This window comes from Pan troglodytes, chromosome 7 (assembly GCF_028858775.2).
Source record: "Pan troglodytes isolate AG18354 chromosome 7, NHGRI_mPanTro3-v2.0_pri, whole genome shotgun sequence".
NCBI classification, from domain to species: Eukaryota; Metazoa; Chordata; class Mammalia; order Primates; family Hominidae; genus Pan; species Pan troglodytes.
In genome coordinates, this window is record NC_072405.2 from 105162331 (window position 1) to 105189972 (window position 27642).

The window sequence follows — 27642 nt, forward strand, 5'->3', positions numbered from 1 at the left end:
ACGGAGCACTGCCAAAATGACGGCATTGTGAACAAATAAATGATCATTGTTTTAAGGCACTAAATGTTGGGGTAGTTTTTGAAGCAGCAATAACCAAAACACAAAGCTAACAGAAATGCCCATCACAGATCAGTGACTCTAAACTCTACCAAATAGTGTTTGTGATGAAAACATCTTATCTCAGGAGTCACTTGCTTTCTGTTTACTCTCTTGCTGATTTATAATCTTCCCACCTGGTGCTTGTTTATTCCCAGTGGTGCACCAAGGAGGGAGTGCCTCAGGGCAGCATAGGTGAAGTCTGTCCCTAGGAGGGAGGAGTACTTTACCACGACATTGTTTGGAACTGTTGGAGCATAATAATAAAAAGCAAACTGACTTTTAGTCAATTTTATTTTAAAATTATTTGCAGACACACAAATTTACTGTGTACTGCCTGTACCTGGGGTGGATCACTCCCACTGCCTCCCTTCCTGGTATGCCACTGGTTTACATAAATGCATGCAGTGAAACTCAGGAGTAATGTCATCTCCGTAGCGTAGAGCTGTCTGAACACAACCAAACTGTCAAATTACACAAATGCAAGCAAGCTTTTCATCTGTTCACTGACAAAGACCCAGCCAGGTTCCCTGCCTGGGCAGATCCAGTGAATCCAACCATCCTTTAATTCACAGAATAATTCTTAGCGTGTTGCTATAGTACCCACTTCCAGGCTGACCCCCTGCTGTGGGGGTGACCCTTTCCCCATCTGTCAGAGTCCTCCTGTCTGTTTTCCGTGGAGCTCAATACGCTCCCTTATCTACCCTAACAAAAGGGATTCAACCTCAAGTTTTGTTTGGAAGACTCACAGTGCAGGACCACATTCACACCAACAAACAGATACAATGCAACTAATGCCTCTGCCTCCTGCTTATGAAAGCAGGCTGTGGCCATAACCCTGCCAGTTGCATCAAGGCTGCTAAAGAATATTGTTTCCTACCAACCCATAGGATGGCTACTTGGGGCAGCCTCAGAACACAAAGCAACAAGTTGTTCGGTCTGTACTGAGGAGAATGGCAAAGTGAAGTCCACTTAGGTCGTTTTCTATCTACCCATCAACAGTTAGGATCTGCTGGGCTTCTACCATGGACACAGCATGTTGCCAAGTGTCTGGGAAAGACAAGAATTTTTTAAAATTGCATTTTAGATAAACAATCACTTAGCATTCCAGTGACATCTATTGTCTTAAGGGAAGAAAGGGTCTGTCTGGGTCTCCAGAAAGCCTGGAACAAAGAAGCAAGAGATTCTGTGATTTCTGCTTTCTGAAATAAAAACAGAAAACAGGCGTTTAACTGGGCTGCCAGTTACCATCTCAGAAAGGAGTCAAGAATTATTCCAGGGCCATAAGTGTAATAGCTTTTCAAGACCCTGCAACCTTTGTGACTTTTGTATGTTTGTCTGTTTGTTTAACCCTATTTCCACGTGGTGATTAGAAATAAAATCCTTAAAATAAAAAGGGTCTGTTTGCTGGCTGAGGCACCAGAAAGGAAAAAGGAGGCGGGCCCCCTTCATTCAGTAACCAGTGCTAGTGGGGAGTCCCCAAGAGGTGGGACAGCCTGCGCTGGATTGTAACTAATGATCGCCTCAGGCCTAGAGTATTTTCTCTAGTTTCTGGAAAGTCCTTTCAAGGCTTCTTAGTTTCTGGCTGAATGTACAGGTAACCCAATTATTTATATTAAAACTTAGAGCAGAGGCTGGGCACGGTGGCTTACGCCTGTAATCCCAGCACTTTGGGAGGCCGAGGCAGGTGGATCACCTGAGGTCGGGAGTTCAAGACCAGCCTGACCAACATGGAGAAACGCCATCTCTACTAAAAATACAAAATTAGCTGGTCATGGTGGTGCATTCCTGTAATCCCAGCTACTCGGGATGCTGAGGCAGGAGAATCGCTTGAACCGGGGAGGCGGAGGTTGCAGGAGCCGAGATCGCACCATTGCACTCCAGCCTGGGCAACAAGACGGAAACTCCATCTCAAAAAAAAAAAAACAACAACAAAAAAAACCTTTGAGCAGAAAGCAAGGTCATCCCTTACTGGATATGGTCTAGAGACATGATACAGAATGGCCCTTCATACACCACCCTAGCTCCAAGGAGCCATGAAGCTTGAAGAGGCGCACTGTGTGGGGCAGATGTGACTCGTTCTTGGGGCGGTTGTCAGATTAGTTGAAGTATGTGAGCAAAGGGCTTTTGTAACTCCCGCTGCCAAAGCGACTTCTTCACTCACACTGCTACTTCTGGGCACTGCCCAACAGTCCGCATATGCCAGAGGCAACCTGAGGTGGGTCTGTAACCATGAATTGCTTTGTTAGGGTGACAGCGTGAGTGCAAGTGCCTTTCTGCTCTTCTCAAAAGGATGCAGATGATATGGTTACTACTTACATAAGCCACACACTGCCTAAGTAATCTACCTATTTAAGGAAAACTCGTTTATTGGATTCTTTTTTTTTCTTTTTGCATGAATGAACTACCTTAAATATCCATTTCATTTTGCAAGATGAATTTATGCTTTTAAATGTCCACGTTTCTCATGGCTTTGGCAAAGCCAGGCCTAAATGTTTTGATCATCCAAGGCAAGGTTTTTTATTTCTATAGTATCCTTTCGGGGCCTCTTTTCCTGCTTTATTCCTCTTTGATAGGAGTAGGCATTTATTTCTCTTAAATATCCATTACATTTTGCAAGATGAGTTTGTTTTTTTGTTTTTTGTTTTTTGTTTGAGATGGAGTCTCGCTTCGTCGCCAGGCTGGAGTGCAGTGGCGTGATCTCCACTCACTACAACCTCCGCCCCCTGGGTTCAAGAGATTCTCCTGCCTCAGCCTCCCAAGTAGCTGGGACTACAGGCGTGTGCCACCACGCCCAGCTAATTTTCGTGTTTTTAGTAGAGACAGGGTTTCACCATGTTGGCCAGGATGGTCTTGATCTCTTGACCTCATGATCCGCCCGCCTCAGCCTCCCAAAGTGCTGGGATTACAGGCATGAACCACCACACCTGACCTATTCAACAGTTATTTAATGAGCACTTACTCTATGCCAGGCACCAGGGATACAGCAGTGAACAAAACAGAAAAGTCTTGGCCCTCAAGAACCTTCCATCTAGTAGAGGAGATACAATAAACAAGTAAATATATAATTTAGTGGGTGCTGTGAAGAAAGATAAGCTGGGTAAAGGGTTAGAGAGAAGTTGGTGGGGAGGTAGTGTGGTCAGGAGGGCCTCTCTGAGGAGGTGGCATTTGAGCATTGAGAACCAAAGGGCATAGAAGAGTGGTCCAGGAGCAGGAAGAGCAAGTGCAAAGGCCTGAGGTAGAAGAGTCCTTGCTGTGCTTAAGAGCAGTGCTGTTCTTAGGCTACACAGTGTAACTGAGGATTTGGCATGATCTGGTATCTGATGGTGACCTGACCAGACCCATAGGTTTACAAGCTCAAGAGCCGTAGAACTTTGAATTCCTTTGCTGTCTTTTTGGTTTTTCCAACACTTCCAGAAAGGCCCACAGATCTCTGAGCAGTCACTTTTTGTGTTTATTATTATAACCTGGAACTAAATTGTAGAGCCCTGAGAACAGGTCTCACAGAATGGGCCTCAGGTAATCAATTCTGTTGCATGCTGGAGATAAATACACTCTGTGCTGTCTGGTAAGGAAGGAAAGAACAGATAATTATGGAGTTCCTGCTCTGGAATGGGGACAGTTGCTTATCTTCTAAGTGCCTCAGTTTCCTCACCTGTAAAAGAGGGACAATAATACCAGCTCGGAGAGACAATAAAGGCAGAAAGGTGCCTGGCACACGTAGGTCTTTGGTAAGTGTGTGTTCTTACCAGCACATAGACCCTTCTTGTCCTAGTTCATTTTGTGTTGCTATAACAGAATACCTGAGAATGGGTAACTCATAAAGAACAGAGATTTATTTCTTACAGTTGTGGAGTCTGCCAAATCCAAGGTCGACAGACCCACAGAAAGGCAAGAAAACGTGCACACACATGAGAGGAAGGGGGTCAAACTCATCCTTTTTATCAGGCATCCACTCCTGTGATAACTAACCCACTCCTGGGATAACAGCATTAATCCATTTATGAGGCAGAGCCCTCATGACCTAATCACCTCTTAAAGGTCCACCTGTCAACACTGTTGCATTGGGGATTTAGTTTTTAACACATGAACTTTGGGGAACACGTTCAAACTATAGTGCTTCTCATTTGAAGTATTTTGTCTCTAATCACCATGTGGAAATAGGATGTTATTTATTTATCTATTTCCCTCTTTTGAACCCCAAATAGATTAAAAGGAAATAGGATTTTAAAAGAAAATAAAAGGAAAAATGCTTAAAAGCTTTAATAACTTCTGAGAACTTGAGCCCCCTCAAACCATAAAATCAACAGCAAAATATCTTCATCTTCTTTAATAAGTCTATAAGTAGAAACCACAGAGGTGGTCTTGACCTATGCTTGAATTTGTGCCTACCTAACCTGCATTTTGTATTATGTGAATGTTTAAAACCATAGTTTGGAAAAGAAGTCCCTCCCTAGCACACACTGATACACCTGAGTTACTTTACCTGCTCAAACACAAGTGCAATAGAAACCAATCAGTCCTGTAAATTAAACTCCTGGAAGCCATATAATCCATAACTCAGAACAGAATTTAAAGTGAGAAGCAGCTGAATCAGCTGAATCTAATGGTTCAGAGCCCTAATTCTAGAATCAGACCTTAGTGCAAGCTGAATGACTTTAGGCTTGACCTCTCTTAGCCTCCATTTCCTGTTGCATAAAATGGGGATGATTAGAATGCCTCCTTCAGTGGTTCCGAGGTTAATGAGATAATGCATGTAAGCATTTAATACAATGCTTGGCACTATAGTAAGAGCTTATTAAAAGGTCATAAGAGTAACCTGAGTGTGCTGGGTTTTCTAGCGTTTGGGCAAGTGCTATATAAGCTGGGGGGTCAAGGAAGGCCTCTCCAGAAGGTGAGTTCTGAGCCAAGCCCTGCATGATGAAAGGGGCAAGCAAGCTCTGTGAAGCTCTAATCAGTGACTAGTAGCAGAAGGAACAGTGAGTGTGAAGGCCCCACCATGCCACAGGGGTGCTTAGAGGACCAGCAGTGTGGCCAGAGTGCAGTGAGGGAAAGAGACTGGAGAAGGAGACCAGATCAGAGAGGTGGGCAGGGTCTGGGTCAGGAGGGAACATGCAAACCAGAATGAAAAGTCTAGATTTCATTCAAAATGTGATGGGAAATGAAAGGATTCAATAATTTCAAAAGAATCCCCCTGGCTACTGTGTAGGAAACACTCATAGTGGGTAGATGGAAGGCAAGGAAATAAGATGCAGTGATTCAGAGGATGGAGGGTGGGGTTAGGACCAGGATGGCAGCAGTGGAGGGGGAGGTAAATGAATGAGATGAAGATTTATTTTGAAGGTAGAGACAATAAGGCTGCTTAGTGGACTGATGTGAAATGTGAAAGAGAATCAAGGATGGTGCTTGGGGCTCTGATCTCCCACTGTGAATAATGATACTATTAAAGGGAATGGGGGCCAGGCGCAGTGGCTCATGCCTGTAATCACAGCACTTTGTTAGGCTGAGGTGGGCGGATCACTTGAGGTCAGGAGTTCGAGACCAGCCTGGCCAATGTGGTGAAACCCCATCTCTACTAAAAAATACAAAAATTACCCGGGCAGGGTGGCATGAACCTGTAATCCCAGCTGCACGGGAGGCTGAGGCAGGAGAATCACTTGAACCTGGGAGGCGGGGGTTGCAGTGAGCTAAGATCATGCCACTACACTCCAGTCTGGACGACAATGTGAGATTCCATCTCAAAAAATAAAAAATGAGGAGAAACAAAGAAAGGATGAGGGAGACACACTGAGCTTGAAATGTTTTTTATATCCAGGTGGAAGTTCCAGGGCAATTGAATATTTGGGTCTGGAGCTCAAAGAGGAGGTGGGAGTGGTGATGTAAATGTGCAACTTATCAGCTTTAATATTTATAGCCATAGGACTGGATCAAGGAGCTAGGGAGAGATTATGGACAGAGGAAAGGGCTGAAAGCTGGGCCCAGGGCTCTGACATTTAGAAGAAAGAAGATAAGGGATATCCAGCCAAGAAGAGTGAGAAGGGACAGCCAATGGGGTGACTGAAAAATAAGACAGCGTGGTAGCCTGATCCAAGTACTGAAACTGTCTTTGGAAGGAAAGTGTGACCACCTGCAGAGAAGCCAGATACAATGAGAACAGCGAGGTGGCTTCTAGATCCAGCAAGATGGTCTACAGCAGATGTATTGATAGCAATAACTTCACTTACACATACCCTGAGAATGACCTTGTAGTCTAAGAAGATGTGTGTTTGGAGTTACGAGCTGAGGAATGTGGAAGCGGCCAACCCAGAAATTCACTCATTATTCATGAAGGACATCTGAACCCCCGGGCCACCTCTTGGAATGAGGGTTGTACAGGGGAAAGAGGCTCTTTGTTTGGGGTTAAATGAAGGTTGCTGCTAGGTGGAGGTTGCTAAGTGAAAATGCCATACAAACTGCATGCTTTTTACAAATGGTGGTGGTGCTCCTGTCCAGCTCACTGCCATTGGACCATCCCTGTTTGTAAATCCATCCAACAAACCCTATGTCTCGTTTGTTGTCTCCAGGTCTCTTCTTCGGCCTCTCTGACATGGTGCCAGCCCTGCTGGAGTCAGCAGGAATCCAGCACAACAGATGGTGGTCAGTGGTGACTTCGGCACAGGCAGTTCGTGGGGAGTGGTTGGTGGCCATGGAGTCCTGACTGGAGTAGGTTAAAAAGAAGGAGGAAAATCACAAGAAAGAGAGACTGGAGGTGAGGAAGCAGACATAGAAGGTCTAAATGTATTCACTTCTGGAGCTGCCATAACTAAGAACTGCAGATTGGGCATCTTACAGAACAGAAAGGTATTTTCTTGATAGTTCTGGAGGCTGGAAATCCAAAATCAATGTGTTGTCAGGGCTGGTTTCTGCTGAGGCCTCTCTCCTTGGCTTGTGGATGGCTGTCTTCTCCCTGTGTGCCCACATGCTCTGCCTGTGTTTGTCTGCATCCTAATCTCCTCTTCTCGTAAGGACACTAGTCATACGGGATTAGGGGCCACCCTAATGACCTGTTGATCACCTGTCTCAAAGCCCTATCTCCACACATAGTCACATTCTTTTTTTTTTTTTTTTTTTTTTTTTTGAGATGGAGTCTTGCTCTGTCGCTCAGGCTAGAGTGCAGTGGCATGATCTCAGCTCACTGCACCCTCCGCCTCCTGGGTTCAAGCAATTCTCCTGCCTCAGTCTCCTGAGTACCTGGGATTACAGGCACATGCCACCATGTAGAGACAGGGTTTTACCATATTGACCAGGCTGGCCTCAAACTCCTGACCTCAGGTGATCTGACAGCCTCAGCCTCCCGAAGTACTGGGATTACAGGCGTGAGCCACTGCGCCCAGTCATGTATAGTCACATTCTGAAGTGCTAGGGATTAGGGCTTCAACATATGAATTTGCGAGGCACACAATTCAGCCCATAACACTAAGCAATTATTTTCTTGGAAATTTTGTTGTAAAGGAAAGCAAAGGATCAAAGTGGAACTAGATGTGAATGGGAAGACAGGGAGGTTTTGTCTTTACTTTGGGCTTTTACTATGGGAGGAATTACAACTACTGGTATTGCTGGTAAGAATGATATGGCAGAGAAGCTGAAACTGGCTGCGGGAGAGAGGGGGTGATTGCGGTAGCAAAGCCTGAGTACCTGAGAAGGGATGGGATCAAGAAGTATCCAATGACTTACTCAGGTCACATAACCTGTGAGTGATGGGGCTGGCACTTGACCTCAGGAATCCTCACTCTGAGACTCTCCAGTCCAACCAAGCTGCATTTCAATTCCTGTCTTTGAGAGCAGCAGTAACCATAACAATCTCCCAGGATGTAAAGGAGGAAACACATTCATATATCAAATTACAGCTGTCCTGGCTACCTACATACTAGGTACTCAAGGCTTGAAGAGGAGGAAGGAGGTCAATGGGTTCTTGGAAGGGGAAGAGGACAAACAGATAAGACTCCATTTGCCTAATTGACAACTAAAACACCCTCAGAAAGTCCAGTTCCAAAGGTCGTTGAATATTTTGAATCCCTGACTTAGCATTGGCCAATTTTTTTGTTGTTGCTTTTTGTTTTTTTTGTTTTTTTTTTTTAGAGACAGAGTCTTGCTTTGTTTCCTAGGCTGGAGTGCAGTGGCACATTCATGGCTCACTGCAGCCTCTACCTCCTGGGCTCAAGTGATCCTCCCACCTCAGCCTCCTGAGTAGTTGGGACTACAGGTGCATACCACCATGCCAGGCTGTTATTTTTATTTTTTTTACTTTTTGTAGGGATGAGATCCCACTATGTTGGTCAGGCTGGTCTCTAATTCCTGGGCTCAAGTGATCCTCTCGCCTTGCCCTCCCAAAGTGCTGGGATTGTAGGCATGAGCCACCATGCCTGGCCTGGCCTATTTGTATGAACTGACCTTGGCTTTGGGTCCCCCCCAGTTTCGGATGTTTACATTTCATCAGCTTTTCATGTGCAGATTATATTCTCTGTCCCCAGCACCAAGGATCATGTGGTTTTGTGATTTTACTTCTACAAACTCTCTTATCACAGCACTTGCATGTCCGAGTCCAGATGTTAAACAGATCGATCAATGAGTAAACCTTGGCTTCACATTTTGTGCAGACAAACTTAACCAAGACATATACAAACAAAGTCTCTTAGCTACTGCATAGCCTCTGTGTCACCAGATCTTTGCCTTAAAAACACTTCCTTCTTTTTTTTGGTAGCAGCTTTATAGAGATAAAATTGACATACTGTATACTTCATCCATTGAAGACGCGCAACTCATTGGTTTTTGGTGCTTTCACACAGCTGCCAACATTTCCTTCTTGACATTGTGGTTTTCACCTGAATAGACAGGTCAAACTCCCAACCTCAGTACGACTCTGCTATTTTCATCATGGCAATTTCCAAACCCGTAAAGGTTATCTGAAGGCAAATGTAGATATGACTGGGACTTCCCTGGTGCCTCGTTAGCAGCTGATGACTTGTCTAAGTTCATCCGGTGGAAACTGCTCCATGTCTGTTATATGGGTGGCTGTTGTGGAACTAATGAACAAGGAATCGAGTGAGCAGTTTTAATACAATAAAGGATGGACGCCTTGCTTGGTGCACAGACAATGACATCTCAGTAATTTTATTCCAAATGGCAGAACGCTGAATCCCTTTCATTTGTTTCACATCTTCTTACCAACCTTTCTGCTAAATGCTCCATTTCAGTATCCTCCAAAGTGTTTGTTTTGAGACCATGTATGTTTATGTCCTCTTTCCTCTCATGGAAACCACCTGTAGCAGCAACCACTGGAGCTGCTGCAAACATTTGTTTTTGATAACAGTGTATTCTGAACGTCTGTGGTTTCAATTTCTATTTTTGTCCCTGACTGTTGTAACTTTTCGAACAAACCCTTCATACCTTTTACGGGTAGCTTTGCTTTTCCCAGGCATTTGCACTCTGCCCAACACATCAGCTACATAAACTGTGACAAGGCTATTGCAAGATTGCTCTATAATTATTACCCAAGAAAACATCTTGTGAGAGACCAAACTCTAAAAGGCCAGCACATAGACATTTTTCACCTTTTATTAATTATATGCAATAATCTCTGAACACAGAAACAGTGTCAAGAGACTATCATTCTTTTGGAATTTTGACCAACAATACAGAGAAGCAAAATAAACCACTCGGTCCCAATTAGAAAATTTTTTCTCTTATTCATCAGTGTTCTCCACTGACACGTAAAATTCACCACTACACTCTCTCACATTTCATTTTTGTCCTTGAACTCCAGGCCTACCTCATACAAAACTTCTCCTCCTTCCTTAGTACCATCCAACCTTTCATTCATTCAATAAGAACTTTTACCATTTTAAATCAGTACAGTTGTCTAATGACTTACAGTTTCAACATGTTTTCATCTGCATTGTTTAAATTGGTCCTCACAACAATTCAGAGAATGAAGTCAGAGCAACCATTATTGTTGTTTTTTTTTCTTTTGAGACGGAGTCTCGCTCTGTCGCCCGGGCTGGAGTGCAGTGCCACCATCTCAGCTCACTGCAACCTCCGCCTCCCGGGCTCCAGCGATTTTCCTGCCTCAGCCTCCCAGGTAGCTAGGACTACAGGCGCGTACCACTACACCTGGCTAATTTTTTTGTAGTTTTTAGTAGAGACGGGGTTTCACCATATTGGCCAGGCTGGTCTCCAACTTCTGACCTCGTGATCCACCCGCCTCAGCCTCCCAAAGTGCTGATATTACAGGCATGAGCCACTGTACCCAGCCTAGAGCAACCATTATTACTGCCATTTTATAGACAGAAAACTAAGGTCTCTTGGCTAGCCATAACAAAACTTGTACCAAGAAATTGATTTGAATTCTAGTCCAGGATTTTTTCCTACCATAATACTGGCCTTCATATTTTGCTGTGATTCTCCAGTGTCAGCTGCATCAAAATCCCCTGGAGGGCTTATTGTATCACAGATTGCCAGGGCCCGTCTCCAGCATTTCTGATTCAGTAGGTCTGGAGTGAGGCCCAAGAATTTTCTCATTCACACCCACACTTCTCCACTTTGTCCTTTGCCTTCCCCTTCTTAGCTTCCCTTCTAGCTAGGGGTGGCCATGTGACATAGTTCCGGCCAATGAGATGTCAGCAGAAGTCTTCTAGGACAACTGTGCTTTCCTGATGAAAAGGGACAGAGTTGGCTCTTCACCCTTTCTACTTCTTCCTGCCCAGAACAGGTACACGATGCTCAGAGGCACAGCAGCCACCTTATGTTCCGCACATTAAAATGGACAGGATAGAAAGACAGGAGGAGGCTGGGTCTCTGACGGTCCTAGGTTTCTTACCTCCAGACTGCTTTTTATTTTTTGAGACAGAGTCTTGCTCTATAGCCAAGGCTGGAATGCAGTGGCAAGATCTTGGCGCACTGTAACCTCTGCCTTCTGGATTCAAGCAATTCTCGTGCCTCAGCCTCCCAAGTAGCTAGGATTACAGGCATGTGCCACCATGCCTGACTAACTTTTGTATTTTTAGTAGACATGGGGTTTTGCCATGTTGGCCAGGCTAGTCTCAAACTCCTGGCCTCAAGTAATTCAGCTGCCTTGACCTCCCAAAGTGCTGGGATTACAGGCATGAGCCACCACACCTAGCCCAGACTTCTGTTTTTTTTTTTTGAGACAATGTCTCACTCTGTTTCCCAGGCTTGAGTACAGTGGTGCGACCATAGCTCACTGCAGCCTCCAACTCCTGGACTCAAGTGATCCTCCCACCTTGGCCTCCCAAATTGCTTTTATGGCATTAGCCACTGCACCTGGCCTCCAAACTCCTTTTTTTCTTTTTTTTTTTTGTTTGGAGATGGAGTCTTGCTGTGTTGCCCAGGCTGGAATGCAGTGACATGATCTCAGCTCACTGCAACCTTCGCTTCCTGGGTTCAAGTGATTCTCCTGCCTCAGCCTCCTGAGTAGCTGGGATTACAGGCACCCGCCATCACGCCCATCTGATTTTTGTATTTTTAGTAGAGACGGGGTTTCACCAAGTTGGCCAGGCTGGTCTGGAACTCCTGACCTCAACTGATCCACCTGCCTCGGCCTCCCAAAGTGCTGGGATTACAGACAGGCGTGAGCCACCACACCTGGCCCAAACTCCTTTTCGTGTGAGAAAAAAAAATCACTAACTATTAAATCACTGCAGTCAGGCTCTCTATTACCTGCAGCCAAGGGCATGTCTTATTGATACTGAGAAAAAGAAGGCTAGAAAAAGAAGAGTACATGGCAGTGTGGAGACTGCATGAATAATGGCATTTAACAAGCATTTTTGAGGCTTACTCTGTAGCTGACATTGTGCTAAGTGAATGAAGCAGGGGTCCTGCCCCCAAGGTGCTCATAGTCAGGGTGGAAAGACCACCATATAAACATATAAAGAATGCACTGTGAGGGGACAGATGTATAAACAAAATGCTATGGAAACCCAGAAAAGGAACCCTACCTAAGGAGGTCAGGGAATGATCCCAGGAGATAACATATGAAAAAGGACTTGAAGGATGAATACAGTTATGTCAGGAAGCAAAGAGAAAAAAGCTTCCTGTGCTTGAGTCCCTTCTTTCTTCTACCCTTGAGGGCCAGAGGCTGGCTCAGCTGGAGACGGGTTGGAACAAGGGCCGTAGCCAGACATCTAACTAGGTAATAGAGGATTCCAAAACCCAAGCTGCCTGCAGAGCCAACTTCAGGAAACTCAAAAGTCCAAAGAACCAGGTGGGAAATTGTGAAGGTTGGCAAATACCCATGACAGCAGGTCTAGGGAGCCAGACATCTGGGGCTGAAAGGCAAGAGCCAGAGAGCAGAGGGCATTTAGGGAGAACAGGGCAGTAGCTGGGGAAGACAGGTGGAGGCCTGCTTCTCAAGCAGTTAAGAAGCTCAGTGCACAAGCTCAGCAGGTCAATAAATACCCCATTTCATTATCTTATCATTCAACTTCATTTTCACATTCAGCCCTCATCCTGTTAGGGCTGTGGGAAAGTCATCTTAGTCCTTCCTGGGGATTCCCCCTGCACCCAAGGCTGTGCTAAAATTCTGTGGCCTTAGTTAGCCTGAAGGGCCCTTCAGTCCCTGGTGCTGCTGTTTCTGTGACATAGGAACCCTGGCGGTAGGACCCTGTATTAGTCTTTTTAAATTGCTATGAAGAAATACCTGGGCAGGGCACAGTGGCTCATGCCTGTAATCGCAGCACTTTGGGAGGCTGAGGTGGGAGGACCCCTTGAGCCTAGGAGTTTGAGACCGACCTGGGCAGCATAGGGAGACCCCATCTCTACAAAAAAATTTAAAAATTAGCTGGGCATGATGGCACATGCCTGTAGTCCCAGCTACTTGGGAGGTTGAGGCAGGAGGATATTTTGAGACCAAGAGGTTGAGGCTGCTGTGAGCTATGATGATTCCACTGCACTCCAGCCTGGGCAACAGAGAGAGACCCTGTCTCAAAAAAAAAAAAAAAAGGAGGAATACCCGAGACTGGGTAATTTATAAATAAAAGAGGTTTATATGGCTCGCAGTTCTGCCGGCTGTATAAGAAGCACGGCACCAACATCTGCTTCTGGTAGGGGCTCAGGATGCTTTTGCTCATGGCAGAAGGCAAAGGGAGAACAGGCATGTTACATGGCAAGAGAGGGAGCAAGAGAGCGAGAAGGAGGTGCCAGCTTCCTTTAAACAACCAAATTTCATGTGCACTAATAGAATGAGAACTCACTCATCACCAAGGGGATGGCACTGAGCCATTCATGAATCATCTGTCCCTGTGACCAAATATCTCCCACTAAGCCCCACTTCCAACATTGGTGGGGGTCACATTTTAACATGAGATTTGGAGGGGACAAATATCCAAACTATATCACACTCCATCTCCCTGATGGACCATGGGAATTTCCACCCAGTGCCTGATACATCCAGAAAGCATGGTATAGATCCCTGCCACTGATGGGCGCCAGAGATGTCTCTTTCCTCTTCTCAGGTCCAGCGTCTCTTCTTGGTATGAGGGAAATCCCTCCCTCTAGCACTGTTTCCATCAGAGACCCTCACCTTAAGCTCTGTTCACCTCAGTGAGCTTAGGGCTTGGGAAATGTGAGCCAGGAAAGGGAAGAGTCTGCAGTCAACTCTGTGGTCATCCTGCCCAGTTGGCCCTGAGGCTGAGAACAGATCCTTTTAGAATGGGGACAGGAAAAAGCGGAACTGCAGGGAGAAAAACAAATTAAACTTTGAAACAATTACTGGGCCATATTCATATCGAAGGTGATGATATAATTAAAGGACCAGGGGCAGTATACACACATTCCAACAGGTGCAAAGACAGTCAGGAAAGGGCCTGATCTGTCTGGAGAATGGTGAGTCCCCAGGGAATGAGGAAGAAGAGGCTGGGACAGGGTGGAGGGTGTCAGGGCCTTGACGGACAGCCTTGGATGACTGCTTCTGGAATTTGGATTTTATTCGGAAGGCCACACAAGTCAGGAAAGGTCAGTAAGCTATGCTGAGACATGATCCTGTTTTTATGTTTAAGGAAACAACCTTGGTAGAAGGGTGGGAGATTAAGTTGTGAAGAGGCTGTGGTTGGCCATAGGAATAAGCCAGACAAGGGCTAATAAGAGTTTAAGCCAGGAGTTGCAATGGAGGTAGGAAAGTGAGGTCACGGTTCTGGGATAAAAACTCAACAGAATTTAGTCAATTGGCCATGATGGAATGATGGCAAATGACAGAAGTTGAAGAAGATTCCAAGATGTCTAGCGTGGAAGACTAGGTAGTTCGTAAAGTCATTTACCTGAAGGTGAGAAGTCAGAAGACTGGGAATATGGACAGGGATGGGGACAGGTGATGGGGTAGGAGAGAACTCAATGTATTTAGCACTGGTTATATGCCAGCACTGTTTTAGAGATATTTTTGTCATAAAAACCCTATGAAGTAATATTTTTATGGTCATTTCAGAGATAAGAAAACAAAGGCTGAGAAATAATGTTTGCTCACCCATGGTTACTCAGAAAGTGAGTCAGGATCGGAAACTATAGCCAGCTGGCTCCATAATCTGTAACCCATGCTTTGCTCCCTAGTATGCTTCTAAGTGTCATCTAGTTTGGGACATATAGGAGTCACTCAAGACTCTGAGTCTGGAGCTTGGGAGATACTCATGAGGTACAGGCATCGGTTTGGAAGTCCTTATAAAGGAGATCATTCTTAAATTACAGAAGCAGATGAGATCACCTGGGGAGAGCATGCGGGGGAAAGAGAAGACAGGGACGGACCCTGGGGACTTCACATGTAAGGCTTATATCAGTCAGGTTGATGTTAAACTATTATACATGTAACAGGAAGGACGGCCAGGCATGATGGCTTGTGCCTGTAACCCCAGCACTTTGGGAGGCTGAGGCAGGAGGATCACTTGAGCTCAAGAGTTCAAGACCAGCCTGAGCTACATGGTGAAACTTCATCTCTACACAAAGTCAAAAAATTAGCCAGGTGTGGTAGCACGCGCCTGTGGTCCCAGCTACTTGGGAGGCTGAGGTGGGAGAATTGCTTGAGCCCGGAAGTTTGAGGCTACAGTGAGCTGTGACTGCGCCACTGCACTCCAGCCTGGGTGACAGAGTGAGACCTTGTCTCTAAATAAATAAATAAATAACACAAAGGCAATGAATAAGATTAGGATTGGTTTCTTCTCATCACAGAGTTTAGCAGTGAGGCTTTCAGGGTTAGACTCTTGGCTTCATTAGACTCTCAGGCTCTCTTTTTCTTCCACCATACTTAGTGTGTGTGGCCTATCCTCAAATTTGCTTTAGTTTCACAAAATGGTCATTTTAGGTCCCATCATCCTATTTCAGGCAGCGGGAAAGCGGAAGAGGCCAAAGGAAAAAGGTGTCTGCCAGCCAAGTGGGGCTGCTTTTAAGGAAGTCTTTCCAGGAGACTCACTACATAACTTCTGCTTACATTGGCCAAAACTTAGAACTATTTTCAAGGGAGGCTGGAAATGCAGTTCTTAGCTAGGCCCCTCACTGCACCAACTAAATCAGGTTCCCTTGGTAAGGAATGAAAGGAATGGAAACTGGATAGACCATTGTAATCTCTACCATAAGGGGGTAGGCTGAAGAAAGAAAAAAAGGAACATGCGGAGAGAGAGAAAAAGGGAATGATGCCATGAAAAGTGTAATCATTAGGATGCTTTTAGTTACAAGTTCTTGAAAGCTGAGACCAAACTAGCTTAAACTTTGATAAAGTAGCCAAAACAATTTACAGGTAGGACAGATGTGTTTGTTGGGGCTCTGGCTTTGCAACTTCACTGTTTTCTTGGATATGCCCCTCTGTGTTGGCCTTGCATTCAGGCTGACCTCACAAATGGCCATGGAGTGGCTGAAGCAGTTCCAGGACTCACATTTGCACACATCATCCACAGCAAGACTGACCATCTTCCTAGAAAAAGTCCTGAAATTCATTTATTCATTCCAAAATATTTCTGAGTACCTACTGTGTGCCAGGTTTTTTTCTAGGTGCCAGAGATAATGACAGAGATCCTTTAGTCATCTGTTGCACTATCCTGAAACTCAGAGGCTTAAAACAGCAAGTATTTATTATTTTACAGTTTCTGTGAGTCAGGAAACTGGGCAGGGCTTAGTTGGGTGCCTCTGGCTTCGGTTCTCTCATAAGGCTGCTATCAAAATGTCAGCCACCGCACCACAGGCGCGGTGGCTCACATCTGTAATCCCAGCACTTTGGGAGGCCAAGGTGGGTGGATCACTTGAGGTCAGAAGCTCGAGACCAGCCTGTCCAACATGCAAAACCCCGTCTCTACTAAAAATATAAAAAATTAGCCAGGCGTGGTGGCATGTGCCTGTAATCCCAGCTACTTGGAAGGCTGAGGCAGGAGAATCGCTCGAACCTGCGAGACAGAGGTTGCAGTGAGCCAAGACTGCGCCATTGTACACTAGCCTTTGCGACAGAGCGAGACTCTGTCTCAAAAAAAAAAAAAAATGTCAGCTGGGGCTACAGTCATCTTAAGGCCAACCAGGGGAGGATTCAGCCTTCAACCCCAGCTCACTCACATGGTAGTTGGCAGGCCCCAGGTCCCTGCTGGCTACTGGCCAGAGATGTCAGCTCATTGCAACGTGGACATCTCTACTGGGCTGGGAGTTGGGGGTGGAAAGGAACAGAGAGAAGTCAGTCTTCTTGTAAAACATTCTCAGAAGTGACATCCCATTACTTTTACCATATTTTATTTATTTTGAATTACTGCCAATAAGTCCAGGCCACGCTGAAGGGGAGGGGATTACATAAGGGCATGAATACCAGGAAGTTCAGATCATGGGGAACCACTTTGAGACTGCTTACCACAATATTCTTGTCAGTGGAGACAGGTAATAAACAAACATATATCATATGTCAGGGGTGATAAGTGCTAGGAAGAAAATCAACGCAGAGTAAGGGAAGGCCTTTATTATGAAATGTCATTTAGGTAAAACTTGGCACACGGGGCAGCAAGCCATGTGGGCATCTGCGGAAGAGCATTCCAGCCAGAGGGAAGAACAGGTGCAAGCTCCCTGAGGCAGGAGCATGCTTGGTGTCTTTCACAAATCACACAACCAAGGTGCCTGGAGCTGAGTGAGCAAGGGAGGAGACCAAGTCAGAGAGGTGGGGTGGGATCATGAAGAGACTTAGAGAAGATGGTAGAGACTTTCCTGGAAGGTTCTGCACAGGGGTGTGATGTCATGATCTGCTTTACTTTTAAAAATCTACGATGTGGGCAGCAGATGGTACCAAGGGTGAGAGTAAAAGCAGGTAAACCAGTTGGGATTCTACTGCAGTGGCCCAGGGGAGAGAGAGCAAAATCATGGAGTCATGTTGATGCAGGTGGGGAGGAGTGACTGGGTTCTGGATATATTTGATAAGATTTGCCGAAAGATTGACTTAGGGTGGGACAGAAGGAGGAGTCAAAGATGACTGCAAGCCTTTCAGCATAAGAATCTCTAAGGTCAGGATGCCATTTGCTCAGGTGGGGAGGATGAACCTGAGAGAGCAAATCAAGATTTTGATCATGTTAAGTTTGGAACACCTGGTAGATAGCCAAGTGAAGATGTTGCAGAAGAAGTTGGAGTCTGGAGTTCCGATGAGAGGTGGAGGCTGGCAATAGAAATTGGAGAGGCATCAGGATCAAATTGCCATTTAAAAACAGAGGACTAGATGAGATGAATCACCTAGGGAATAAGTATTAATGGAGAATGAGCTCTGGAGCACCTGGAACCTTTGGAAATAAGAGGATGAGGAGGATCTGGCAAAGGAAGCTGAGAAAGAGAAACCAATGACAAAGGGTAGATGATTCTAGGGAGAAAACCAATAGGGTCCACCTAGGAGAGCAAGAAGAGAGGTGCTGTTGCCCTTTCACATGCCTCCAAGGGTCAAGTGGTGCCACTGGATTTGAAAAGTAGCAGAAGGTCATTGATTACTTTAGAGAGAGCACCTTGCAAAGTCATAAGGTCAGCAGCTGGACAATATTGGATTTGGAAGGGAAATTAGCTGGGCCTGGTGGTGCGTGTCTGTAATCCCAGTTACTCAAGAGGCTGAGGCAGGAGGATCAGGTGAGCCTGGGAGTTCAAGGCTGCAGTGAACTGTGATCATACCACTGCACTCCAGCCTGGTTCACAGAGCAAAACCCTGTCTCTAAAGAAGATAATTTTAAAGTTGGAAACAAAGCACAAGGGAAAACACTAAGTTATGCAAAATTAGAATATATTGATATCAATAACCAAACATTATAATAAAACCCAGAACACAGAAAGAGGTAAATTGTTTTCAGTAAATATAATGAGGCTTAGGATCTTTACAATGGAAAAAAACTCATGCAAATTGATAAGAAAAATGCTAAGACCTTACCAAGAAATCGACAAAGGACATGAACAGACAGTTTGAAAAGGAGGAACTACAACTAGTAAACAAAGATAAAGAAAACTGGCACCATTAGCAAGAAAAGAAATACAGATTAAAACCTTAAGATGGGCTGGGCACAGTGGCTGATGCCTGTAATCCCAGCACTTTGGGAGGCCGAGGCAGGCAGATCACGAGGTGAGGAGATCAGGACCATCCTGGCTAACATGGTGAAACCCCGTCTCTACTAAAATACAAAAAATTAGCCAGGTGTGGTGGCACGCACCTGTAGTCCCAGCTACTTGGGAGGCTGAGGCAGGGGAATCGCTTGAACGTGGGAGGTAGAGGTTGCAGTGAGCCGAGATCACACCACTGCACTCCAGCCTGGTGACAGAGCAAGACTCCGTCTCAAAAAAAAAAAAAAAAAAAAAAGAAGAAGAAGGAAAAAAAAACATAAAATGACGTGTTTTCAACTATCGAATTAGCAAAAAGTTACTAATATCATTTAACCCAGAAATTCCAGGTCAGGGAATCCTAAGAAACTAAGCCAAAATGCAAATGAAAAAGCTAGTCACAATTCTGTTTATAATAGTTAACAACAGAAAATAGCCAGGCATGGTGGCTCACAGCTGTAATCCCAGTGGCTCAGGAGGCTGAGGCAGGAGAATCTTTTGAATCTAGGAGTTTGAGGTTATAGTGAGCCATGATCTTGCCATTGCACTCCCGCCTGGGTGACATGTTCCCATCTCTAAAAAAAAATTAAAAATAACAGAAAATAATCAAAATGCTGAACACCAGGAGACTGGCTTAGAAAAGTATGGCACATTCATACAATAGAATATTAATCAAGCACATACCAAAAATGCTTGGGAAGAATTTATGGTAACACAGGAAAATGTCTATATCATGTTAACTTTTTTAAAAAGCAGGATTGTAAATTGTATATACCTTTTCTTCTCACCTATGGGAACATATTTCTAGAAAAAGAGAAACTCACCAAAATATTCCCTCAGCATCACACAGGAAGACTGACTACCATTCTTTCATGCAGCACACCTTTGTCTCGAACTCCTGGCCTCAAGCCATCCTCCCACCATGGCCTCTCAAAGTGCTAGGGTTACAGGCATGAGCCAGCACAACTTTGTTAAATTCTGTGCTGGCTTCTCTGCCAAGTCCTGGGAGTATAAAGATAATTCAGAAAGTCCTTCCCTTGAAGAGTTTGCATCTATGATCCGAAAAACTATTCTGTGTGAGTAAACAATCAAGCCTCAAAAGCTATAAGCATAATTGGAATCCAAAAATATCACAGCAGAAATGAACACACCTGCAAGGTAAATGTTGACCACACAGCTGGGCCTTCAGTGATGCTGCCCAGAGGCAATAGGAAATTTTGGAGCGTACTTAGCTGTCAGTTGAGTTCTTGGAAACCCCAGTGCTAGAGTAAAGATGGCCTTGACTCCAAAGGAATGAAAGTCAGGGTGTAGCTAATAGAATTCATAGAATGAAGCTGATACTCCCACACAATATTGTTGCCTAACTTCCTGCTATAAGTGGTTTGGTGTAACAGTGCCTCTGCCCAGCCTCTGCTCAGAACCACCAGAGTGACTCCAGATGGATCATTGGGCTTCTTCCATCTTGGGTTACTTCTTGAGCCCCACTCTTTGGCAATGACTAGCTTGGAGGCTCCTGCTGCAGTGTCAGGATTGGGCTAGTGGGAATGCCTCTATTTTCAGGTTTCTCACAGGTGGAGATGACAGAATGACACCTCGTATTTCTAGACTCTTTTATGTATATTTCACATATATTTTAAAAATTCTGGGCCTGGCGCGGTGGCTTATGCCTACAATCCCAGCACTTTGGGAGGCCGAGGCGGGTGGATCACCTGAGGTCAGGAGTTCGAGACCAGCCTGGCCAACATGATGAAACCCCCGTCTCTACTAAAAATGGAAAAATTGGCAGGGTGTGGTGGCTTGCACCTGTAATCCCAGCTACTCGGGAGGCTGAGGCAGGAGAATCACTTGAACTCTGGAGGCGGAGGTTGCAGTGAGCCAAGATTGTGCCATTGCACTCCAGCCTGGGCAACAAGAGCGGAAAAAAAAAAAACTCCGTCTCAAAAAAAATTCTGACTCATCTGCAAATTGGAGAATGATGTAGTTGGTAGCTGGAAATCAACTAGCTGCATTTTAAATTTTTCTGGCAGTGTTACCTCCATCTTGCTTCCTTTACCTATCAAACTGTAGTTATTTAATAAATGCTAAATCAGAAAAACAAAGATTCTGATAGTGTCAGAGAGAAAGCTCTCCTAGAAAGCTACTTTCTGAAAAGTCCAACCAGGTTATTCTTTAAGTGTTTTGGTCCATGGAGTAGCAAGGCAGATTTAGAGAGCAAAGAATAGATACAACATGATTTTTTTTTTCTTTCTTGAGACTGAGTCTCGCTCCATTGCAAAGGCTGGATTGCAGTGGCTCGATCTTGGCTCACTGCAACCTCTGCCTCCCGGTTTCAAGCAGTTCTCCTGCTTCAGCCTGCCAAGTAGCTGGGATTACAGGCGTGCGCCACACCAGGCTAATTTTTGTATTTTTAGTAGATATAGGGTTTCGCCATGTTGGTCAGGCTGGTCTCTAACTCCTGAACTCAAGTGATCTGCCCACCTCAACCTCCCAAAGTGCTGGGATTACAGGCATGAGCCACCACACCCGGCCACAATGTGATCTTTAAAATAGATCAAAGACCAACCTAAAGGAAAATGAGTTTTTGATCATAAAATTAAGTACAGTTTAAAAATTCAGTTCTCCTATAATCTCAACACTTTGGGAGGACAACGTGGGAGGATTGTGTGAGCTCAGGAGTTTAGGACCAGCCTGGGCAACGTAGCAAGACCCTGTCTCTACTGAAACTTAAAAAAAAAAAAAAAAAAGATCATCCAGGCATGGTGGTGCATGCCTGTAGTCCCAGCTACTCGGGAGACTGAGGTGGGAGGCTTGCTTAAGCCCAGCAGTCGAGGCTGCAGTGAGCCATGATTGTGCCACTGCATGCAGCCTGGACGACAGAGCAAGACACTGCCTCAAAAATAAATAATAAATAAATATTCAATTCTTAGCCAGGTATGGTGCCTCACATCTGTAATCTCAGCACTTTGGGAGGCCAAGCTGGGAGGATTGCTTGAGCCCAGGAGTTCGAGGCTCCAGTAAGCTATGATAGCTTCACTTCACTACAGCCTGGGTGACAGAACAAGACTCTGTCTCTAACTAGCTAAATTAATAAATACTCATTTCTTAAGAGAAACCGTCAATAATTACCATGTGATTAGGACTGAAATGTCTGAAGGCAAACTATCTGGGTTCAAATCCTGGCTCTGCCACTCCCTAGCTGTGTGACCTTAAGCAAGCTACTTAATTTCACTGTGTCTCAGTATTTTTTCCTTATCTGTAAAATGGAGATGATAGGACCTCCAGCCTGGGTGACAGAGTGAGATTCTGTCTCAAAAAATAAAATAAAATAAAATAAAATGAAAGAGACACCAGAGAGCTCCCTCATGCCTTCTCCCCCATGAGGACATAGTGAGAAGATGCCCAACTATGAATCAGAAAGTGACCTTTGGGCTGGGCGCGGTGGCTCACGCCTGTAATCCCAGCACTTTGGGAGGCTAAGGCAGGCAGATCACGAGGTCAGGAGATCGAGACCATCCTAGCTAACACAGTGAAACCCTGTCTCTACTAAAAATACAAAAAATTAGCCGGGTGTGGTGGCGGGCACCTTTAGTCCCAGCTACTCGGGAGGCTGAGGCAGGAGAATTGCTTGAACCTGGGAGGCGGAGGTTGCAGTGAGCTAAGATCGCACCACTGCACTCCAGCCTGGGCGACAAGAGTGAGACTCCGTCTCAAAAAAAAAAAAAAGAAAGTGACCTTTGGCCAGACGTGGTGGCTCACACCTGCAAACCCAGTGCTTTGGGAGGCCGAGGTGGAAGGATTACTTGAGGCCCGGAGTTCAGGACCAGCCTGGGCAACACAGCAAGACCCCTGTCTCTAAAAAAAAAAAAAAAAAAAGGCCCTCCCCAGACATGGAATCTTTGATCTTGGACTTCCCACCCTCCAGAACTGTGAGAAATAAGTTTCTGCTATTTATAAACCACTCAGTCTATGGTATTTTCATTATAGCAGCCTGAACCAACTAAGATAAGGGTGTTCATGAAAGTGAGGAAAACAAATAATGTCTTTATGGGAACTCCAGAAAGCCATTCAGCCAGTCCTCAAGGTTAGAGCAGGAACATCATACCACCCTGCACGGTGGCCATTAGTCAGGAACTGGAAGGTCATTCAGGGCACTGACCAGCTCTTGTGGCCATACCATCTCCTCATCCCTTTGCAGCAGGTGTCTACTTAGAGCCAAATCTGTTTTTTTTTTAAATTATCTTTATTATAAGGGAAAAAAAAAACACAGTAAAACAGACCTGGTAGGTGGTAGGGGTGGAAGACATGGAAAAATATAATGACCAGACATGGCTTCCTGCGAGGGAGGACAGTGAGTTGGCCTTTACCTCACCTACTTTCCTGATTCAAAGAAACTTGCCCCCAGCAAGACTGGGCCCAGGAGCTCCATTTTCCAATCTCTTCTCTTCCTGGGCATTTAGGAAGGGGTATATTGTTCTCCAGCTTTCAAGATATTGCAGACAGTATGGAGAAGAAGGGAAGGATGTTATAGCCGTTTGTTTCAATGCCTTCCCCAGCTCAAGCCCTCAGGATTTGTTGATGCTGCAGATAGGAAGCCCATGGAATTGGGGCAGCTTAGGCAGCAATACGCTGAGCGGTGAGGCTGTGTTGATGAAGAAGGAAGCAGCATCACACCTGGCATGGAAGCTGTCAGGAGGTAGAGTGCCATAGGAGAGATGCTAAGGAACTTGTGGGCAGAGGTACCTGGAGCCTGTAGTCCATCCGCTCCCAGTGTATCAGTAGCCAAGCCTTTCCTTGTTAAGGGGGTCTCAAAGGACGTCCCTTTCCCCGTATGCAGGAAGTACATAGCCTGCCAGCTTCAGAAGCCTGTCCAGCTAGAGGCGTGGTGCTCACTTCCACACCTGTAGATGTTTGTCCAAGGGTCAACCTGAGATTCAAACCTAGGGCCTTCTGGCCCAACAAGTAAGCAAGTAGCAGCCCAGGAAGTCAAACCGAGATCTGCGAGGTTCCAAAACACCAGCTCCTCGCTTCTTCCTTTCTCAGCCCACCAACATAACCACTTGGAGAGCCTGAACCAAGTCATGTGTTTGCCAGTTCCCACTGTCTCATTCCAATGCTGAGTTGCCCCTGGGATAGAGCAAGTCTTCCTCCACCCCCTGTAACTGTTAGGGCCAGGTAGAGACAGAGGGCAGGTGTGGGTGGGTTGGAGGATCCCCTTTCATTCAGATTCAGCAGGTGGCTTTCTTGAGCTTATTTTTCCCTTTAAAGCTGTCCTAATTGCTATTTTAATCAGATTTTATATTCCTATAAATCTAAGGTGGAGGTTGGGGAGAAAAGAGATGATGGTATGGTGAGATGTCTACTGAACTGCTCCTGCCAAGGCCCCTCCCCATGTACTCTCAACAAAAGTTGCAGGTGAGTCTCCCATGCTGGGAGTCGGAATCCAGCAGAGCCTCAGGCAGCGGGGAGCTAGAGCAGTTAGAAAGAGCACATTCGCAGAAACCCTGTGACCTGCAGCTGCTGGCCTCCTGGAAGCTTCCTTTGTTGCTCTTGGTTGGAAGACTGTTGTTATGATGCTCTTTTAACTACATTCACAGGGTCTAGGATTGGGTTAGAGAAAGGGTGAGAGGACAGGTGGGAGGAAAGAGGCTGAATGAGTGCTAGGAAGTTAGGCATCCGAAGGGACTGCCTTCATGGTCGTGTCTAGCCTGATATTCACAGCATTATTGATTTTTTTTCTTCCAAAAATTACATGTATTTTATTTTCAGCATCTTTTGCTAATTCTTTCTAATTATAATGTGCTGTTATTTTACAGCCACCCATTCTCATTTTGTGGATATAATTCCCTGCTTTAGTTTTCTGAGCACAAGAAATCAACTTTGGCTGCACATTGGAATATCTTATCCACCATGATCAAGTGGGCTTCATCCCTGGGATGCAAGGCTGGTTCAATATACGCAAATCAATAAATGTAATCCAGCATATAAACAGAGCCAAAGACAAAAACCACATGATTATCTCAATAGATGCAGAAAAAGCCTTTGACAAAATTCAACAACCCTTCATGTGTTGGTGAACACATCTGTGTGTTAGAAGGATGGCGCACTCCAATTCTTGCCCTCAGGACACTTTTGGACTCACTCTATGTACCTCTTCATCTGGCTGTTCATCTGTATTCTCTATCATATCCTTTATAATAAGCTGGTAAACAGGCCAAGCATGGTGGCTCATGCCTGTAATCCCAACACTTTGGGAGGCCAAGGTGGGAGGATCACTTGAGCCCAGGAGTTTGAGACTAGCTCTGGCAACACAGTGAGACCCCATCTCCATGAAAAATCAAAACTTAGCCAGGCTTGGAGGTGCATGCCTATAGTCCAGGTACTTGGGAGGCTGAGGTGGGAGGATCGCTTGAGCCTGGGAGGTCGAGGCTGCAGTGAACCATAGCCATTCCACTTTGCTGTAACCTGGGAGACAAAGCAAGACGCTGTCTCAAAAAAAGAAAAAAAAGCTGGCAAACATAGGTAAACATAAGTGTTTCCCTGAGTTCTGTGAGCCATCATAGCAAATGGGAACCTCCAATTTGTAGCCAAGTTAGAAAGAAGTGTGGGTAACCTAGGGACTCACTACCTGCAGTTGGCATCTGAAGTTTGGGGGCAGTTTTGTGGGACTGAGCCCTTAACCTGTGGCATCTACAGTAACTCCAGGTAGTTAGTGTCATAATTAAATTGTGGTACACCTAGTTGGTGTCCAAAGAGTTGGAGGATTGTTTGGGGTGTTTGGGGTAGAATAAGCCCTGAGACATTTTGTGTCAGAAGGGTTGAATGTAGTAGAGCAAAACAGTGTTTGTTTCCTGTTTAAGCTCCCAGGTGATTTTAGCATGCAGCTAAAACTGAGAGCCGTCCTGAGGATCTGAAGTCACTACTTTTCAGATCCTCATCATTCTGGTAATTATTTTTTCTCAGATGCAAATCCCCGCTTTTGTTGAGATTTTCTTTTTGATGGCATGGGCCATTTTCAGAGGCTGACCAAGCTTACCTTCTGCCACCTGGGCTACACCTCTGCCTACACCCTGGGCTTCAAGTCCCACCTGGAGGTGAGGACCTGGGGCTTCTTGACTTGTGCTTTCCTATCTCCTCACTTCCTTGAGGAATGCTGCCCAGCCTTTAGAGAGAGGGTCCTTCCTTGTTTTCAAAAGTGGCTATATTGTCTTTCACACCCCTCTCTCTTTTCCATCCTTCCTTCTCTCTTTCTTTTTGTATCTTTTAATAAATCTCTTCCTGGGGTCTTATGAAGGAGATTTCAGCATGAGTTTAGTCCACATTCCTGAAATCTGGGGATTTTACTTTTTAACTTTATATATTTCTGTGTTATTTGAATTATTTTGCCACAAATACATTGTTTTTGTATTATTTTTTCAAGTGTTTTTATAAAAAGAATTTATATTAATAAAGCCTATGTAATAACCTTGAAAATGTTTATGACATAATGCTAAGGGAAAAGGCAGACATATGTGCAGGAGGATCACAACAATGTAAAAAAAGACCATGACAAAAAACGAACTTTATCCATAGAAGACAGGCCGGAATGGGCTGGGCACCATGGCTTACGCCTGTAATCCCAGCACTTTGGGAGGCCGAGGCAGGTGGATCACTTGAGGCCAGTAGTTCAAGACCAGCTTGGCCAACATGGCAAAAACCTCATCTCTACTGAAAATAAAAAAAATCAGCTTGGTGTGGTGGCACGCACCTGTAATCCCAGCTACTCGGGAGGGTGAAGTAGGAGAATCACTTGAACTAGGCAGGCGGAGGTTACAGTGAGCCGAGATCATGCCACTGCACTGCAGCCTGGTTTACAGAGTGAGACTCTGTCTCAAAGCGAAAAAAAAAAAACCAAAAAAAAAAAACAGAAAAAGAAATAGTGGTTATGCTTACATGGTGAGATAAATGCTTACTTATATGTGGGAAAGTCTTTTGTTCTTTATGCATTTTTATTATATATATATATTTTAAAAGAGTATATTCTCCTTCTATAATAGGTGGGAAATTGAACCACTCATGTTAAATGAGTTTAGTCAACTGCAGAAGTTACACATCATAAGAAACAGTTTGTGGGAGACACCCAGGCTCAAAGGAGCTACTGGGGTGTATCCCAAGAAAGGTGTGACGGGAATGTGGTTATTGTTAGGACACAAATAACACTGTCAACTGTGGTTTTTTTGTTTCGTTTTTTTTTTTTTTTGAGACAGAGTCTGGCTCTGTCACCAAACTGGAGTGCAGTGGTGTGATCTCGGCTCACTGTAACCTCCACTTCCTGGCTCCAAGCAATTCTCCAGCCTTAGCCTCCTGAATAGCTGGGATTATAGGTGCCTGTCACCACAACCGGCTAATTTTTGTTTTTTTTTTAGTAGGGGGGTGAGGGGGGGTCTCACCATGTTGGCCCGACTGGTCTTGAACTCCTGACCTCAGGTGATCAGCATGCCTTGGCCTCCCGAAGTTCTGGGTTTAAAGGTGTAAGCCACCGTGCTTGGTCTGTCAACTGTACTTTAATGAATAAGGTATAAAACCTTAGTTTAGTGCATAGTTGTTTACCTCCATTCCCCCTTTTCTCCATCAAGACTACCTTGTATTTGTTTAGGCAGCCACCTCTCAACAACCCATGAAGTGTCTGGAGCTCCACCCTCTGCTCAAGAGGAACGGCACATGACCCAGGCCTATGCCAATCAGCATTTCACATTCCTCATGATTGGTTCAAAGGTGAGCAAGTAATTGAAATCAGTTAAATTAGTGCCAGCACAAAGAGGCTCTTTCCCCCACCCCAGTATTACCATGGTTTTAATATGGTTTATCCCCACAAAACTCACGTTGAGGCTTGGACTCCAGTGTGACAGTATTGGGAGGTGGTGCCTTTAAGAGATGATTAGATGGTTAAGAGGGATGAATGCCTTACTCTTGCAGTGAGTTCTTGTTCTCTCAGTTCTGGATTAG

The 27642-nt window shown here is 45.1% G+C and overlaps 1 protein-coding gene across 8 annotated transcripts in view; it reads left to right on the forward strand.

The window, feature by feature from the left end:
• Positions 1 to 27642, forward strand: part of NDUFAF6 (NADH:ubiquinone oxidoreductase complex assembly factor 6) — a 211622-nt gene that overhangs the window by 55142 nt on the left and 128838 nt on the right. For 3 of the 8 annotated variants that reach the window (XM_063816431.1, XM_063816432.1, XM_063816428.1), the window contains exon 2: positions 6660 to 6844. The gene's annotated coding sequence lies outside the window, so the exon portion shown is untranslated. Of the gene's footprint in view, positions 1 to 6659; positions 6845 to 23974; positions 24073 to 27292; positions 27412 to 27642 lie in introns of all 8 variants that reach the window. The other 5 variants (XM_063816425.1, XM_063816426.1, XM_063816435.1 and 2 more) reach the window with 3 other exon arrangements.